Source organism: Gopherus evgoodei, chromosome 6 (genome assembly GCF_007399415.2).
Source record: "Gopherus evgoodei ecotype Sinaloan lineage chromosome 6, rGopEvg1_v1.p, whole genome shotgun sequence".
Lineage (NCBI taxonomy): Eukaryota > Metazoa > Chordata > Testudines > Testudinidae > Gopherus > Gopherus evgoodei.
Window position 1 is genome coordinate 29,375,643 of NC_044327.1, and position 18,492 is coordinate 29,394,134.

At 39.8% G+C, this 18,492-nt stretch overlaps 1 protein-coding gene across 2 annotated transcripts in view; it reads right to left on the reverse strand.

Annotated features, from left to right (window-relative positions):
- Window positions 1-18,492, reverse strand: part of TTC39B (tetratricopeptide repeat domain 39B) — a 112,927-nt gene that overhangs the window by 46,143 nt on the left and 48,292 nt on the right. Inside the window, exon 1 of one of the 2 annotated variants that reach the window (XM_030566476.1) lies at window positions 13,177-13,397. The exons of the other annotated variant lie outside the window; for it this stretch is intronic. The gene's annotated coding sequence lies outside the window, so the exon portion shown is untranslated. Of the gene's footprint in view, window positions 1-13,176; window positions 13,398-18,492 lie in introns of those variants that run through there. 2 annotated transcript variants of the gene reach the window in all.

Here is an 18,492-nt window from a genome sequence, read left to right on the forward strand (position 1 = left end):
CCATTTAAAATGAAGTGGACAATTAAGACAAAAACACCACTGATTGCACGACCCTACTTGTCACTCACCAACCGACACTGAAACTCAGGTGGGATATCAAAGAAACAATTACAACCCATGAGACCACATCCTGAAAGAAATCTCTCTCAAACTCCCTCTTCTGGCTTTCAAAAAACTCCCCAACTTTGCCAAGCTCATCATCAGAAGCAAGCTCCCTACAGATCAAGGCACACCAACTCAAAGCAGCACCAGAACCTGCCAGAACAACAGATGCAAAACATGCTGACATATCTCCATTTTTATGATGATCAATACTCCCCACAAGACACCTCTTAAGATCCATGGGTTCTATGTGTGCCTATCACAACGTGTGGAATACCTTATCCAGTGTCCCAAATGCCCCACATCAACAATGTGGGTGAAACCAGATACCACTACACTCTTGAATGAACTCACAAAGAAAAATGAAAGAAGACATATGACTCATGAGCAAACACTTTTCTCAAAGTGATCACACTATATCTGACATCTCAGTCCTCGTCCTCAAAGGAAACCTGCACAATTATTTCAAAAGATGAGCTTGAGTACTTAATTTCATAACTCTGCTAGATGCTAAAAATCACAGACTAAACAGACACTGGTTTTATGGCTATTATAAAAATTTGTAACACACCCTATCGCTTGCAAAGCCTTAATTGCCCACTTCATTTTAAGTGTTCTCGTACAGCATGTGTGAACCCCTTATGCTTAACCGTCTGTTCCTTCCATCAACAGAAGTGGTCCAATGAAAGATATTACTTTACCTACCTTGTCCCTTTAAGAATAATTTTTGTTTTAAAATATTATTTTGAGAGCAGGAAGACCATTATTTGGAAATAAGCATGTTTAGGTTCATCTAAAGCAGAATTTCAACTTCTATAAACTGTTTTAGTTATCTAGGATACACCAAGGCAGGACTCACTAGTAACTTGGAAGAATAATATACTTTGGTCTTAACTTATCTAGAGAAGAATGGTCCCACCAGAGGCAGGCCCACTCTAATGTGTAATCTTTGTTGAACAGTGTCCACAGAAGAGTGTGGCATACTGAAGTAACCATTGTTCTTTGCTTGCTTGTTTTCTGTTTCATTTTGTTTTGTTTTCCTTTCTTTAATAATAAAATAATCAATAAATGTGATATTTTACTTGTCTTTAATTGTAGAGCCCCTGAGAAATGGCTAAAATAATGGGAGTCACATCCCTGAACTTCATTAGAAGAGACAATTAAGATTTAGCCTACCATTTGTTGTTTCTCTAGCCTATAAAATTTTAGAAATGTGGAGTATAAAGTTCTTGAGACTCAACAACTTAAAGACATTTTCCACGACACACGCCACTTATTTAAAACATGTGAGTCAACGTGTTAAAAATGAACACATTCATTTGGCTATATCTAGTAACAAAAGCACAATTTCATCTTTTACGCTTTGTATTTAAGAGGTACAATTTTTGTGAAGTTAAGCTCCTCAATAAGATCTAGAAGATTTCTTTTAAGAGTTTCGTCTAACGTAACTGTTTTCACTCTGACTGAGACTCCCAGTTGACCGTAGCCCTTTATCCTCATTTTCTGCAGATGACAAGAACAAAACTGATTTCTACATAACACAACTGTCCCATTTTTTTTTTTTAATTTTCAACACTACTATACACAAAAATGAAGGGCCCAATTCTTCTCCCATTGAAGAAGACTGCAAAGCTCCCATTGACTTCAATGGGAACACAATTTGGTCATATTTACAAACAAAATCCAAAGGCAAAGAAATTAACAGCGCAGACAGAGTAAATTTTGAAAAAGCTAAATTTTCCAGAATTTTTTGATAAAACTTCCTGTCCAGATTCACATCTGCACCTTTGAACAAAAACACTTTTCCTTTGTAAATTTTAAATGAAGACTGGTACACCCATCAGTTCTTTGTCTACATCAACAAAGTTCCTTCTTTCCTACCCCTGAAGTGCCCTCAGCTTCTGATGGTTCTGAACAAAAAGAAAGGAACTGGAAAAATAAGTAGAAAGAGTATAATGGAAGGCAGGTTTTCTTCCTTATATGAAAAACTTCCCATTTTTCACAGTACCACACAACTGCAGATCAATACCAAATAAATATACCATATGCAGAACTAAACCAAATACTTTAAAACATATGTCTTTGTGAGAAAGAGCATGCCAAAACAATGAAGACTTACTCAGAATCTTAAAAGGAATCAATGTATGAATTAGCACTTCAAAAGAAATCCAAGCAACTGTACAATGACTACAGTCTCTACATATGAAGTGTCATTTTCTCCATCTAGGCATTCTTGTTATGCACACAAAAAGAGTCCCAGAGTTGATTAACCTCCCACTTATTTTATCACCACTAGTAAGTGAGTTCCCAATCTTTTCTAATTTTTAGTGGTGTAAATCTGAATTAACACTATTCGTGTCAGTGGAATTATCCTGGATTTACACCAGTACAAATGAGAGCATAATTCAATCCTGAATAGTAAAAGGAAAGAGAAAAAGAAAGATATACTATATTCAGATTTTCAGTACATAGGTGGCATTTTTATTCCTTCTATAAAAAGCTACTATGCAAGTGTCTAGTTACTTAAAGGATGACACACACATTTCTAAAGTTAATGATAAAAATATAGCTTAATCCTTCAATTATTTCAAAAACTTCTTAATATTGTTGAGAAAGAATAAACGTGTTTTGAATTATGCCAACTGATCATGTGTTTTGGGCCTGACGCATGTAAATTTCCTTAGAAGTAAGTGATTTTTTTTCATTAATAAAGCACTGAGGTTCAGATCAGTTTAAGTAGCACTTTTAGTAAGATGCTATAATCATGTACTTTTCAGTCTGTCTTTATATCACAAGTTAAGGTGAGTTTGGTCTGATGTTAATATCTTAACGTAGCAGAATATTCAATTATTGACTTACTGTAAAATGACAAAATGACAATGATATAAAAAGATTGAGAATTAAGAGAGATAAATTAAAATACTTGCAAGGTACCCCATTCTACTTTTTACACAAGACTTGCTCTACAATAATAACAGAAGACTGTTAGCAAAAGTTTAGCTTCAGAAATGCAATGAAAGAAAACCACTGCCTTGGAACACTGTTAGAAATTTTTTTCAGGGGAAATGGTTAGATGGCAGGTTGTACTTCAATACTGTTAAATATAATCACAGGACACCAGGCCATACCAAAACTAAATGATGTTTGTGGAAAATTTAGGCAACATCTAGTGCAATTATCCTTCCCCCACAACCAACCAATTCTATTTGGAGAAGAGGGGAACTCAAGTAGGTAGATTTTGCACAAATCTCCTTTTATTTTAATTCATTACTCAGCTAAAATGCTGAGTAAAGCTAAATCTGAAGTTTAAAGGCCAGATTCTTCAACCTTTATTCATTGAAGTTAATGAGACTCATAAGTACTAACTAACATGAGGATGACAGAATTTAGCCATTATACTTTTATTAGAACACAGACTTTCTAAGAAAGTAACTATCAGCTGCTTTACCTCATAACCATAATTACCACCTATGCTGATCAACAACATTTAGTTGCCTTGTGGTGGGTGGTTGACAGTTTTACTTTTCCAGCTAGGAAAAGCCCTACCAGCCAGTCACTGGATGCATGATCAACCTGGGAATGGGAGCTTTACTACACTTGATCCCCGGGTTCCTGTACAAGGAACTCACAGCACATGCAACATCATAAAAATCTAAATAAAATAAGAAGAACTGATGTAAAAATACACTCCTAAACTTAAAAAAAAAAAAAAAAAAAAAAGAAGATGCAGAGGTACTATTTAGAAGGCCATCTACCAAGAAGGTATATTGTTTCTATGACATTGTGCTACTCTCTAGATCCTTACCTATGACTTTATCACTAAGGCTACGAATATGTCATGGAGGTCACAGAAGTCAGTAAGAAATCCATGATTTCCAGAGACCTCTGTGACATTTTCTGCTTCAGCCCCAGGGCTGGAGCTTTCAGCCAGCATGGGCACTAGAGCTCTCAGCTGTGGGACCCGACAGCTCCCAGCTGCTGGCCCTGTAGATTTGAGCTGTGGAGGGGGCTCCTCCCACAGCTCCCAGTCCCTGCAGGTGGTGGGGGACCTGCAGCTCCCAGGCACTTGCCCAGAGTTCCAAGCCACCAGAGCTCTGAACCACAGCAGGGTCTCTGCCAATCTGAGCTGCTATGGGTGGCTCCTGGCATTCTGTTGCAGGTGGTAGGTGGCCTCAGAGCTCCCAGCTGCAGGGGCCCCCAAAGCTCCTAGCTGCCACAGGTGACAGGCAGCTCCTGGACCTCTGCTGGTGGCAGGTTGCCCCCCCAGATCCTAGCTGCTGTGATGGGGGGGGGACCCCTGTGCTCCAGCAGGTGGCATGGGCCCCCAGAGCTCCCAGAGACACAGCAGCTGGGGGGCCCCAGAGATCTGCTAGGCCGCAGGTGGCAGGGTCACCTTGAGCTCAATGAGCAGTGGGTAGCCCCCACAGCTCTGCACCACAGTGGCAGTTTCTGGAGCTCCCAGCCTCACAGAAATTCATCACATAGTTTGGATGAACCAAGGTGATGAGGAGATAGTCTGCAGCATTCTCCCCCCATGGCAGTGAATATATGCACCTAAGTTAACAACTGAAGAAGTGTTACGTTTATTCTCCATAACTGCATCCCACTCAGAGAGACAAATGCTAAGTATCTGACTAACAGCAGCACAGCTCTTGCAGGGATCTTAGAGGATTTTTGGGGGGTGGGTGGAAAAATGGAATGGAATGGCCATACTCCATGAGGCTGAAAATTCCCTTCTTCACAGATTCATGTCATCTATGGGTTTGGGTGGTCATCTAAATTCCTCCCAATGAAGGGGACAATTTGAAGAAAAGTCCAAAGAAGGCAAGTTCACTGCATTTTCCGGGCCACCTGCCAGACATATCTCCATATAACGCAATTTAGCTATAAATTACTTGTTCAAGGTTACTCAACAAATCTACAGCAGAGCTGGAATACAATCCAGATCTGACTCGTAGTTTTGTCCCTTACCTCCATGAGTATATTATTCCTTTACTCAGGATTCAAGGGAACAGCTCCGAGCAGCAAGATGCACTGTTCACAGATAATTAGCTTACTTAACTTTAGCGGTCAAGAGGGCATCTGTCATCAGCGAAAAGTTGTCACAGAATATACCTCTACCCCGATATTACACAACCCGCTATAACACCAATTCGGATATAACGCGATAAAGCAACACTTCGGGGGAGCAGGGCTGCGCACTCCGGCGGATCAAAGCAAGTTTGATATAACGCGGATTCACCTATAATGCAGTAAGATTTTTTGGTTCCCGAGGACAGCACTATATCAGGGTAGAGGTGTAAATGTGTAACCTATACAAATAGTGTAATTGAAAGTGTATTTTTCATTTAAAAGGTGGCCTAAACAATCTACCCCATCACAGAAGTATCTCATCACTCCCAAGTATTTTAAAATAAAAATAAAAATATCAACACCTCTTTTCTTTTTCCTTCCTTCCCAGATTATAGAAAGATTCTGAATGGTTTTTAAGATTTTTTGTTTGTGTCTCTATAGAGAAATTTTTAAAGAATTGCTAGGTTGGAGAAATTAAATTTTGATTTAGTTCTGTAAACATTTAGGTTTGGGGTCATTCTTATCCCTTATGAGAGCAGATTCCAAGGTCTACATTGAGAAATTCCAGGAAATTAGAGCAAATACCAAGGAAAGCTTTAAAGATTAGGATAGACTATGAACTGGACTCTGTTTTCAGTGGGAAGAGAGTGGAGAACACAGAACACCAGTATGACATACTCAGGGTAGCGTATTTTGGAACTTTTACAAGGTCTGTGATTTAATTCTTAGATAAAATGAGTTGCAGTTGTCAAGCCTGGAGGTCACAAATGCATGGATCATCAGAGCTAGAGCTATGACTTTTAGGATAAGTGACCATGTTTTGCCACCATAGTTATTTGGAATCCAGCAGCATAGAGGAGTACAAAGAGCCTAAAACTGACTGATTTAACACTCAGACAGCAGATATCCTCAGGAATGGACAATATTACAGCCAGAAGCGGCGCCAGGGTTTTGGGCACCCTAGGCACAGGGCCAGCTCGCCGGTCCTATGGCTCTGGTGGACCTCCCGCAGGCGTGCCTGCGGATGCTCCACCGGAGCCGCGGGACCAGCGGACCGTCCGCAGGGACGCCTGCGGGAGGCCCATCGGAGCAGTCTGCCGCCCTTCCAAATCCTGGCGCCCTAGGCGACTGCCTAGGTCACCTAAATGGAAGCGCCGGCCCCGATTACAGAGGAGTCAAATTCTTAGAAACAGTGGCTGCTGGTGGGTACCACAAAAGAGCTGTATTAAGATAACTTATTCATATAAAAGTAAAATTAAGAGGTTAAGCATTTAAATAGAGCCTCTGTATAAGCCATGATTTATAGCACAGTAAGTCTCATTTTTAAATACACATAGAAGAGAAAGGGATCAGTATCAAATTATTGTACCAATACCTTTTATAGTATCTTATATTTTAAATTCATTAGTGAGACTTATCCCATTTTATCCATCATTATCGCCATTCAATAAACACTGTTTCATTGATTTTATGCTCAAGTTCCACTGATTTTCTGCACCATGCTAAAATCTTTAGCCAGACCAAGTATTTCAAACAGGCTGTGTATAAATGCCTAATACAAAAACTCAACTGGAACTAAACTTGAGGAAGATCCAGATGCACCAATTAACTAACAAAACTATCCAAAATTTATTTGACTGAGAAGGTCAAATTTGGCCTTCACAATCAACTCAGAAATGTGAATCAGAAATAGGATAAAGAAAATCTCTCACAATATTTTTGTGGTTTCTTGCAGATAGATAGCATTATCTTGCACTGTCTAGAATAAAGAGATTTTAATGATTTACATTTATCTATATTTCTATATTGCTAGTCCTTCCAAACAAGTAGGCGTCAAAACCCAACAACCAAAAAAAAAAAAAAACACTGCAAGCAAAAATTCTTACGTGCTATATTAAACAAGAAACTTTTGAAGAAATTCACAGAATTTCATCCAGCAAATCTGCAATGCTGCATCCCCGGTTATAGGGCAAAACACCAAGAGGCTGAATCCATAAGGATGAATTATTTTTCTCCTATATATGCTCTTTCTACACCAATATTAAGGGGAAGGGAGAATATAACAAGCAATTTAAGTACATATAATCTTAGTCCTACTGAAAATACAAATGTGTGTGTGACTGATAGTTTTTAGCTCTAACTAGGAAGCTCTGCTCAAACTTAGCTAAGGTGCTGCTCCATAACTGAGAGGTTATATAGTACACTTAAGGGGGTTCTCAACATTTTTCTGAGGCCCCATACATGCTATAAAGATTCCAAAACTCAGCAGCGGGGGTGGGGCTCCAAGCTTCAACCACAGGGGGACCTTGGGGCTCTAGGCTTCAGCTGCTGATGGGGGGTGGAGACTCAGGGCTTCAGCCCTATGAGCAAGGGGCTTGGGACTCCAGGCTTCGGCGGCTGGATAGGTGGCTTGGGGCTTCAACCCTGCAGGGCTAGGGAGCTCAGGGCCTTAGCCCTGGGGGGGCGCGGAGCTCGGGACTTTAGCCCCAGGGCACAAGGGGGCTGTTGGATACTGGGGCTCAGGGCTCCAGGCTCCCAGCTTTAGCCCTGCAGGCAGCAGGCTTGGGGCTCCTGCCCCGCAAGGAGTTGAGGCTCCAGGCTTTAACCACACAGGGCACTGAGGCTTGGGGCTCTGGGTTCCTGGCTTTAGCCCCGTGGGGCAGGTGGGCTCAGGGACCCCTGAAATGGCTCATGCCCCCCCCCATGGGTCCACAGACCCCCAGCTGAGAACCGCTACACTATAAATTGTTTTTGGATACTTCATATCAATGACTAGTATACAACAAAATTAAAAGATACTGGAATCTGCCCCATAACTATATTTTGATTTGTGAATCATTACTATGAATCTTACAGATTTCGTCCACAGGGACAAGATGCTCATTGGATGCTCACCTGAAGAAAATCAAGGGTTTCACAAGTTCTATTCAGAACATGTTTTCCACAACATTTACAGATATTCCCCTATAAACCTCAAATTTTACTTAGTGCTCACAAGCTAAGCAAGTATGGGCCTGGTTGTATACAGATGAAAGACCTCCACAGAAAATACAAGATACTACAAGAAGTGTATTTGTGATTTAGCAGCAGTTTTTCTTCTAGTCACTCCAGCTGGCATTGTGCTTCTGAAGTGCTGACTTTAGAAGAACACATCAAATTTAAGTCCTAGCCATTGGACACTTTCCCTACAAATGCTCTATAAGAAACTTACCTCCTCTCCACTAAAATTCACTTCCTGTTCTCAACTGCAGTATTGCTCAGCACTTTTACACTGCTGCCACCCTCAACTCAGGTTATTGTATTCGGGGGGAATGGTAGTGTGAACATATCCTACCCACAGAATACATCTCTTACATGCACATCTATTCTCCATTGCAAATTCTGTACTGAGTCAGCATATGTAAATTCCCTTTCACGTATATGGGGATTTCAGACACAAAATGAATGTAGAAAATATAAACAGAGGTCTGCAGTGCATATTCAAAAAGAGGAAGTTTATCCATCATTTAAGTGCTTTGGTCCTGGAAGGTGCAATCACAATGCATGACCTTATTAACAAATCATAAACCAGATTTTGAAATGTAGTAATTTTTTTCTCTTAAATATATGAAAAAGCAGGGCTTTGAGTGAGCCCACACTGTTTCAGCACTTCACTGGTAGCCTCAGCAGTTTCTCCCTATTTTAAGCTTTCACTTATTAAAAATGAGATTCCAACTCTCATAGTTGTGAAGATAATATTCCAAATGTGAACCAACTCAGTGCGTTCTTTCCAAGTCTGCAGACAGGCAAACAATAGATCTGAAACAGTATAAAATTGCGCCCCATTCGACCCTTCGGGTGTAGTATTATCTACAAAGCCTAACGATGACAATTTAAGTCTCAACATTGTTATCTATTTCAGTGGTTATTTTAGCAGAAATATCACGCTAATGTTTTCATCCTCTGTGGTTAGATAACACAAAGGTAAATCATACTATCCATCCTCTGGAGCTCTTGCAGGAGTTTTCCCATAGGTGTTTTAGCCAGTCCATTTTTTAAATGTCTCATACAATAGGACTTTCAATGCTTCTCTGGTGAGAACATTTCACAATCTAATAGATCTAATCATTAGGATGTTTTTCCTAAATCTTTGGGACTAATTTTCTTCTTTTAAAGTTGTCCCCCCCCCCTTTATCTTTACCTATCTACCACTGCTGCAAGACAGACATCAGAGAAAAAGGCGAAAGAGGGCCAATAGCGACCAGAGGAGAGAAGGAGAGAGGAAGCATCCATCAAGAAAAAAAAAAAAAAGAAAAAAAAAAGAATAGCACAGCGGGATCCCTCAAAAGAAGATGGAAGCATGAAAAATGGGAGCAGGAAAGGAACGGAAGCCATCAAAGGAAACAAGAAAGGAACAAAAATAGAGCAGGAAGAGGAAGGGATAGCACCCGCCCAGGAACAGAGGAAGGGAAAACGGGGCAGAATGCTACAGCAATAAGGGAGGGAACCACCTAGAAAATAGGAAAATGAGAGAAGATTACCATTCTCTGTCCCCTGCAAACTTCAATCCTTACGATAAAGTATCAACAATATTAGGGAAGGTTCGGCTGTTACAATATGTAAGAAAGCAAAGAGACCAGTCTGTCTGCATCAGACATTTTCTTGTGCTCCCTCTCCAACTTCATTTCTTCACCCACAAATCCCACTGTGCTTTCTCCCACATTATCTCTTATGCTGGGAATACCCTTCCAAAATCCATCCACAGGACAGTAGAGAATAGAGAATTTCTCTGAAATATATTCCATCCTCACATCCAAAAGTTTGACAACCCCTCTCCTTTATTTTGTTAAGATCCTAATTCTCTCTCTTCTGTATTTTAACCTAAAAGCACCATGATTTCCATCCAGAAGGCCAAGGATGGTGTCTTCATTTCAGAAGTACGTATTATAAATACCAATAGAAGTACTAATTGTTCTAATATAAAATTATTATAAAATATATCTTTGCTGAAATGTAACTTTGGACATTTATTTTGCATATGAAGACAAGGCAGGGGAATCTACTTACTTCTATGGCCCTCTCACGACATTATGTGAACATCTCCATAATATTAATGAATTTATCAGCACAACCTCTCTTACTCTGGGGGCATTTTGTGCCCCTCAAAAAATTAAAATTCTGCTCACAATATTTTAAAATTTAGCAAATTTTATTTGTCAAAATAACATTATATAATCAAACAAGTTTCAATTATTTTGGTAATTTATTTCTAAATATCTGTCAGCAAGTATGTCTGTAACAATACAGACACACAAAAAATTTGCCTGTGAGTAAAGAATTAAAAAAACCCCTATGACAAACCAGTTCCTGTTTCTCTATCTCCGTCCCCACAGACTCCAGCTGGGAGGGCCAGATATTCACATCCCCTCCCCCCAGAAGCCAACTGGGGAGCCTCCCCTGGCCCAGAAACACCCCCCACCACACACACACACAGCCTAGCAATGATCAGCCTAGACACTCCTCCTCCTCACCCCAGCCCACATACTTGCATCCCCTACCCCCTAGGCCAGCTGTGGGGCCTCCGCAGCCCAGACACACACATCCTCTACCCTCTCAGAGCCCAGGGTTCCAGAGGCAGAAACAGCCAGATGCTGGTTCCTAGGCTTGCATGGAGTTTCCTGTGTGCCACTGCGGCCTCCTTTTAGGGCATCCTGGAAACTGCATGCTGCTGGGAACTCTCTAGTTCCCTTCCCTTCCCCCACCGTTGTCTGCTGTTTGTGAGCTGGGTCCATGAGCCCATAATGGTGGACAGCAGCATGACAGCCCATTTCTGTGGGGAAGAAAAGATATTCTGCGGGGAAGAAAAGATATTCTGCGTGTACAACATTAATTTCTGCAAAATTCTGCGTGGCTCAGAATCCCCCCAGGAGTAAGAATCTCTGCAAAGTAAGGGTGTATCAGTAGCCTCATTTTACAGATAGCAAACTGAGGCACAGAGAGACAGGTGATAAGGTCACACAGGAAGTTAGTGACAAGAGGTGGGAATTAAACCCAGGTCTCCCAAGTACCTTAACAAAAATAACCTCCTTCAGGAGAGAAACTAACGTCACAAGATAATCAGACTCTCCCAGCATTCTGGAAACTGGAAGACAGCTCTCTGAGCAAAATGGAAGTGCTGTAGCACTTTGGTTGTTGATTGGCTGGAGAGGAGCTCAGTGAGCCAACAATGAAGTCATTCCATGAGTCAGGAGTGCTAAAACAGTGTTAACTGAGACTATCATCACTTTCTGCAGAAGTCAAGTGCAAAAAGTCTTATAGGCACAATAGCACTGCACAACATGCGCAGTAAGCAAGATCCAAAAAACTTTCCATTAATGAATCAGCCATATAGTGAGAAAAATCAAAAAATGCCAAGTATATGGATAACTATTTACTTATGTAAAACACCAAATGAATATTTCATCCCTGACGTAAGCCAGTGGAAGTTGTGGAGTAATTTTATTGAAGTCAATTCACTTGCACCAGGGATGAATTTGGCTCATAATCTTTAATTCAATGGTACAGCTAGAAGTTACATCAGGCATTTCAGGCTTCATATGTAGTAGCTAAATTCAGATCAGCAGCACTTTAAAATGACCCAATATTCAAGAGAAGAAAATAAAATAAAACCCATGACAGCTGTTTATCTGCAGGTGGGAGAAAATCTGTTTTACACTGCTGGAAACTAATGAAAATGCTAGGGCATCAAAAAACCTGTCAGGATGCATGATATTCCAGTACAAAATAACAGAAGGCTAATGTGTTATCAGGTTTGTCTGGTAAACAGAAAGTTCAGTAATTTGATTTAACACTATTTTTAGACAGAGATTTTAATAATCAGTCTTTACAGTTTAAAATAAGAATTTCTGTAATCCTAGAGGCTGAGGTCCAGATTTTTATACCCTTACTTACACAGAGAAATACCTTACTCCATGCGTAGTCAAACTGAAATCAATGTTAGATGCTACTCAATATAAGAAAGGGTATCAGAATCTGGCCAAGAACAATAAGCAATCCCAAATTACTGTCTAATCTTTTCACATATATAAGACAAATTTGTTTATATGTATTTGCAGAAAGAGTTTGCATAAATAAAAGATGAGTACTGAAAAACAATAAAGTTGAAAACAAGAATCCTTCTAAAATAAAGTTAAACTACAGTTTAAACCGTACATAGTTAAAAATATGGTAGTTCACTGATAAAGTTCTAACAAAATAAAGCACAATTCATTTTAAAACTTCTCTAGGAAAAAAAATCCAATCATCCAGCATGTAGGACAGCAAATAAGGCCAGATGTTTATGGTACTATGACTGCGTCACACAGATGCTGGCTCTAATCCAAACACACAATTAGGACTGAGTGATCCTATTGCTAAAACCATTTTTCCTAACTTCACAACAGTTTACTAGGATGTGTTATACTGAGAGCTGATACTGTATATTTAATATTGCAAAATCTTAGATTACTGAGCAGCCTCTAAAATCTAACAATATTCTGCATAAGGTTTGTTATACATTGTTATAGTTAAGCCAAACATATATAGTAGTATAAATGGTTAAATTATAACAGCTGCCAGGGCAGGGAAAAATATCAGCAAATGCAATAAGCCACCATAACACTGATGGTGTTTTTATGTTGCCAATTTCAAAAAGAGCATCCCAAAATGCACATCTTGCAGTACTCTGCAACCTACAGTATTCTAGCTGATTAATCATTGACATCAGCAGAGAAACTCATATTCACTAGAAGCATTATTCACCACTGCTAAGTACGGAGAAAAAACAATTACTTCATAAATCATTCTGAATACATTTTCCCCCTTTGAACGTACTGTAAGCATGTAGAACAAATTCCATCTAAGCTATAGATGTTTTCAATAGAGCACATTTCTACAAAGGCAGGTTTCCCTAGATAAACATCTACACATATGATTACTGCAATCATGATTTCAGGGACTACTATACAGAGTCAGGGTACTTACAGGATGAAATCAGCAGATAACTTCAGGTGAATAAATGGAGTCCTCTCAATGCAAGGATAAGTCTCTCTTATTCTCTTTTCTACCAGACACAGAAAAGCTAGCACAGAGAATATTCAATTTTCTGTTTTATTTCTCGATACCCATGGGGTTCTCATTAATTAGATATCAAGCAAAAAGAAAAAAAAGACAAAGTTCACAGGACAGCAGCTGGCATCACAGGAGCTCTCCATATCAGAATTTAAAAGAAATGTCAATTAGAGTGGCAGCAGCTACAGTCAATGCTGGTTGCTGATGCCTCTGCAGGCAGAGGATGCTGGGAGATTTTCCCAATCTGTACTGCAGTCTAATTCTAATCTATCACTGCCTAACTGCAAGGACAACATGGAAACAAGAGAAATACAAAAAGATTTACATTTAAAGGGACCAAAAAAAAGTTACCTCAGTGTTTCTCCTTTGAACAACAAGGTACCTTAAAAAGTGACCTTAAAAAACACATTAAAAGGGCTACCTTAAGAAAAGAACCAGATAAAAAGGAAGTACACCAATGCAAAAGTAAAAATGTACAACACAGCTTGTAACAATTTACAATTTGAGTAACAGTAACAGGAGTCATATTTTATTTTGCCCTATTCTACATGGCCCTAAAATGAACAAAATCACTTTGGTTATAAACTGTTAAATAAAATATATAGTATATATTACCGTGTGAATTCTCAAAAATCTGATCTGATGCTAACAACAACTCCTCACATGGCCAAAAACAAAACAAAAAAACAACAACACACACAGAGACGGGTAAAATATACTACATCAGACATCATTACTGATAACCTGACAAGGTCAATGAAAGGAAGTAGCAGTCAGCAGCAAGAAAGCCAGAAAAGCAGGGCAGGCGGGGGCGGGGGAGTGGGGGAAGAACAACCAACTGCAGCTCTTTGGGAGCTCATCTCAAGAGGCTGGTTCCCAATAAGAGCAGACCAGTACCAGCTGGGGGAAAAAAAAACCCTCAATGGTCTGCCCATGTCCTCTGAAATCTCTCCAGTTGGGCTGAGTGTGGCTAACCCTGTACACACTGAAGACCACTACTCTTGTGACAGGTGAATAACTTTCGTACTTTCTTCAAAAGAATCATTCTTAAGGCACAGGAGCCTCCTCCAATCAAATTCCTGCCAATAAGGGAGGAAAGACTGCTTCTCATGGAAAGGCTAAGTCCCAGAGATCAATCCACTTCTTAACTACTGCTCTTGCCAGACAGGGGCTTTGGTGCTCTCGCTCTTTCTTGCGAAGACTATTTCTTTGAAAAAGGAAAACAAGCCACGGAGCTCTCCCTCACACAGTAATACGATTCTAGCAGTGAAAGCAAAAACAAATCTAACAGATTAACATAATTCTCAGCAACTGTCGTCTTCAAGGATAAGGGCAATTAAAAAAAAAGTGCGCTCCTGACTTTAGACAATACACTATTGTGGAAGGGCCTCTGGGGTGTCCCCTTGCAGCCCAACATGGCACTATTCATTCTATCCTGGGGTTTCTGATAGTTGACCACTACCTTCAGCTAAATCTGGTGCTGGAGAGCCTTAGCTCTCTGGCTAAGACACTCTCCAGTTCATTCCTTCTAGGGTATCAAAGTCCCAAAACACAAGAAAAAAAATGAGGGCTGTCTAGCAAGCCTTCAGCAGGACCTTGTCCTTTCCTTCAGGGCCTCTCTTTAAACAAATGGTCAGTCAGCCAGTCTCCCTACGCCCAGTTTCTCCATCCACCTGGAGGCTCACCAAGCTAACAAGCTGTCTCGGGTTCCTGGCTGCAATCACTTTTAGCTCTGTGAAAGAAGCCTAGAGGTCTCCTCTTTTTCTGGATCAGCTACCAATCAATCTAACTACTCTCTCCACTCTTGACGCCTACTGCAACTGGGGTGGGTTGATTGAGCCCATAAGCCCTTGTTAACCCACTCTTGCTCAGCAAGTCTCAGAGACCCTAGTAGTAGTAGTTGTTCTGTAGTACCTAGGAGCCCCAGTTAAGAACCAGGACCCCACTGTACTAGGAGCTGTACAAATATAGAACAGAAAGACAGTCCCTTTTCTTCCCACATCCCCTACACTAGGATCAAAATCCCACACAGTTGCTTCAAGAGTTCAAAAGGGGAGAGGCTTATGGATGACTGGGATACCTCCCACACAGCAAACAGCCAGTGTGCAGTTTGTCTACCACATCATAACTACAGACCAGTATTTCTCAAAACTGTGAAGAGTGTCCATATGGTGGGACACAAAGCACAAGCCAAGGGACATGGACAGATCTCCAAATCATTATCCCTAGTCTCAGCTTTCATTTTTAAAAAAAGAGACTGACTTCAACTGTTATGGCTGCAAAGAAAACTTGAAAACATAAATTGAGGGCATAGCTACATTAGAGAGTTTACACTAGAGTTCTTTAAGACTATGTCTATACTATGGACCTTACAGCAGCACAGCTGTATCACTGCAACGGTGCCATTGTAAAGTCTCCTGTGTAGAGCTCTCCCATTGGCATAATTAAATCACCCCTAACGAGAGGCAGTTGCTATGTCAGCAGGAGAGCGTCTCCTGCCGACACAGAGCAGTCTACACAGCACCTGTCTTGGTGAAACTTTTGTCAGTCAGGGATGTGGTTTTTTCACAGCCCTGACCAACAAAAGTTTTACCAACAAAAGTGCTAGTGTAGACAAAGCCTACAGTAACCACTCTAAGCTGGTGGGAGAGAGGACATACCACTGTCCACACCAGCACTTATGTCGGTGTGATTTATATCACTCTGAGGGGTGGTTTATTCACACCCCTGAGCAACATAAATTATGCAGACATAAACTGCAGTGTAGACATAGCCTGAGTATCACCAATGCTCTCTGAGTTTGCAGAGAGTCAACCAGACACTAGAGCTCTGAGGTGTGAACTTCCTCATTCATTTCAATGGGTGCTAACTTTAATGCCAGTGACAATATTTTAAAAGTAAATAATTAATTATTTTGCTGTTCAAAACACATAAGAAGAGAGAGAACATAGTTATAAAGGTCTACACAAACATTTCCCAAAGTGGTGGAGGGCTCATAGGAAAAGTCAGAGGCCAGGCAGAGCAGTGTGTAAAATGTATGAATTAAGGCATGTAAGTCTTTAACGTATGGCAGCGCTACAGAGAGAAAGGGGAATGAGCAACTGGGTTCATCTTCCTGAAGAGGACACTCAACTTTTAAAAGTTTGGGAAAAGCATCTATAAACAATCTCAGGAATATTTCCTTACAATATTTTCCTAACCTTGCCTTCAGAGCCAGGTCAACTACTTAGCGAAAGCCATCAATAATTTGCCATTTTAAAATCAAGATTGGACTTTAAAAAAACATTAATTATGGTCTGGTTCAAAAGGAGTTATTTTGCGGAAGTTCTATGTCCTGTGTTATACAAGAGGTCAGACTGGATGATCAAAACAGTTCCTCTGGCCTCAAGTCATTTGACTGGCTTCTAGATTCTGAATCTAGAATTCTTATTCAGGCAGAATTCCCACTACAAGTAATAGCAGTTTGGTCTGAGTGAGGAATGTAGAACCAGGCCAAATATTTATGCTAAAAATAAAAATTTACATAATTATAATATTATTAGGGATATCAAGCAATTAAAAAAATTAATTGTGCGATTAATTGTACTGTTAAATAATAATAGAATACCATTCATTTAAATTTTTTTGGATGTTTTCTACATTTTCAAATATATTGATTTCAATGACAACACAGAACGCAAAGTGTTCTGTAAAAAGTTGTGAAAAGTTGAACTTACAAATGTAGAATTATGTAAAAAACACACATTCAAAAATAAAATATTGTAAAATTTTAGCACCTACAAGTCCATTCAGTTCTACTTCAGCCAATTGCTCAAACAAGTTTGTTTACATTCGCAGGAGATAATGCTGTCCTCTTCTTGTTTACAATGTCAAATGAAAACGAAAGCAGGCATTCTCGTAGCACTGTTGTAGCCAGCGTTGCAAGATATTTATATGCCAGATGCGCTAAAGATTAATATGTCCCTTCATACTTCAACCACCATTCCAGATGACATGTGTCTATGCTGATAATGGGTTCTGCTCGATAACAATCCAAAGCAGTGCGGACCAATGCGTGTTCATTTTCATTATCTGAGTCAGAAGCCACCAGCAGATTTTCTTTTTTTGGTAGTTTCTGCATTGGAGTGTTGTTCTGAAAGCATGCTCCGTACATTGTAACTCTCAGATTTTGGACGACACTTCAGATTCTTAAACCTTGGGTCGAGTGCTATAGTTAACTTTAGAAATCTCACATTGGTACCTTCTTTGCGTTTTGTCAAATCTGCTGTGAAAGTGTTCTTAAAACCAACATGTGCTGGGTCATCATCCAAGACTGCTATAACATGAATTATGGCAGAATGTGGGCAAAACAGAACTGGAAACATACAATTTAGTCACAAATTTAATTAATGCATTTTTTTAATAAGCATTATCAGCATGGAAGCATGTCCTCTGGAATGGTGGCCAAAGCATGAAGGGGCATACAAATGTTTAGCATATATGGCACGTAAATACCTTGCAATGCTGGCCACAAAAGTGCCATGCGAATACCTGTTCTCACTTTCAGGTGACACTGTAAATAAGAAGCAGACAGAAGTATCTCCTGTAAATGTAAACAAACTTGTGTTTTGTCTTAGCGATTGGCTAAACAAGTAGGACTGAGTGGACCTGTAGACTCTAAAGTTTTGCATTGTTTTGTTTTTGAGTGGAGTTTAGTAACAAAAAACAAAACAAAAAAAATCTACATTTGTAAGTTACACCTTCAGGATAAAGAGACTGCACTACAGTACTTGGATCCGGTGAAGTGAAAAATACTATTTCTTTTCTTTTTTACAGTGCAAATATTTGTAACCAAAAATAATAATATAAAGTGAGCAGTGTACACGTTGTATTCTATATTGTAATAGAAATCAATATATTTGAAAATGTAGAAAAACATCCAAAAATATTTAATACATTTCAATTGGTATTCAATTATCCAACAGTGTGATTAATTGCGATTCATTTTTTTAAATCACAATTCATTTTTTTGAGTTAATCACGTGAGTTAACTGCAATTAATCAACAGCCCTAAATATTATGTATAATTTTCCCCAAAACAACGGCCTCCAGGTCCAAACTGGGCCACTTCACCATTTCCCTGACTAACTGGTTCCAAAGACTGACTGATTGCAGGGCCATTCAGCATCTTGTCCCTGTGCAAATGCATTTGTAAGGGGACTGTTATCCTCTTACTAACATTCAGTGGGG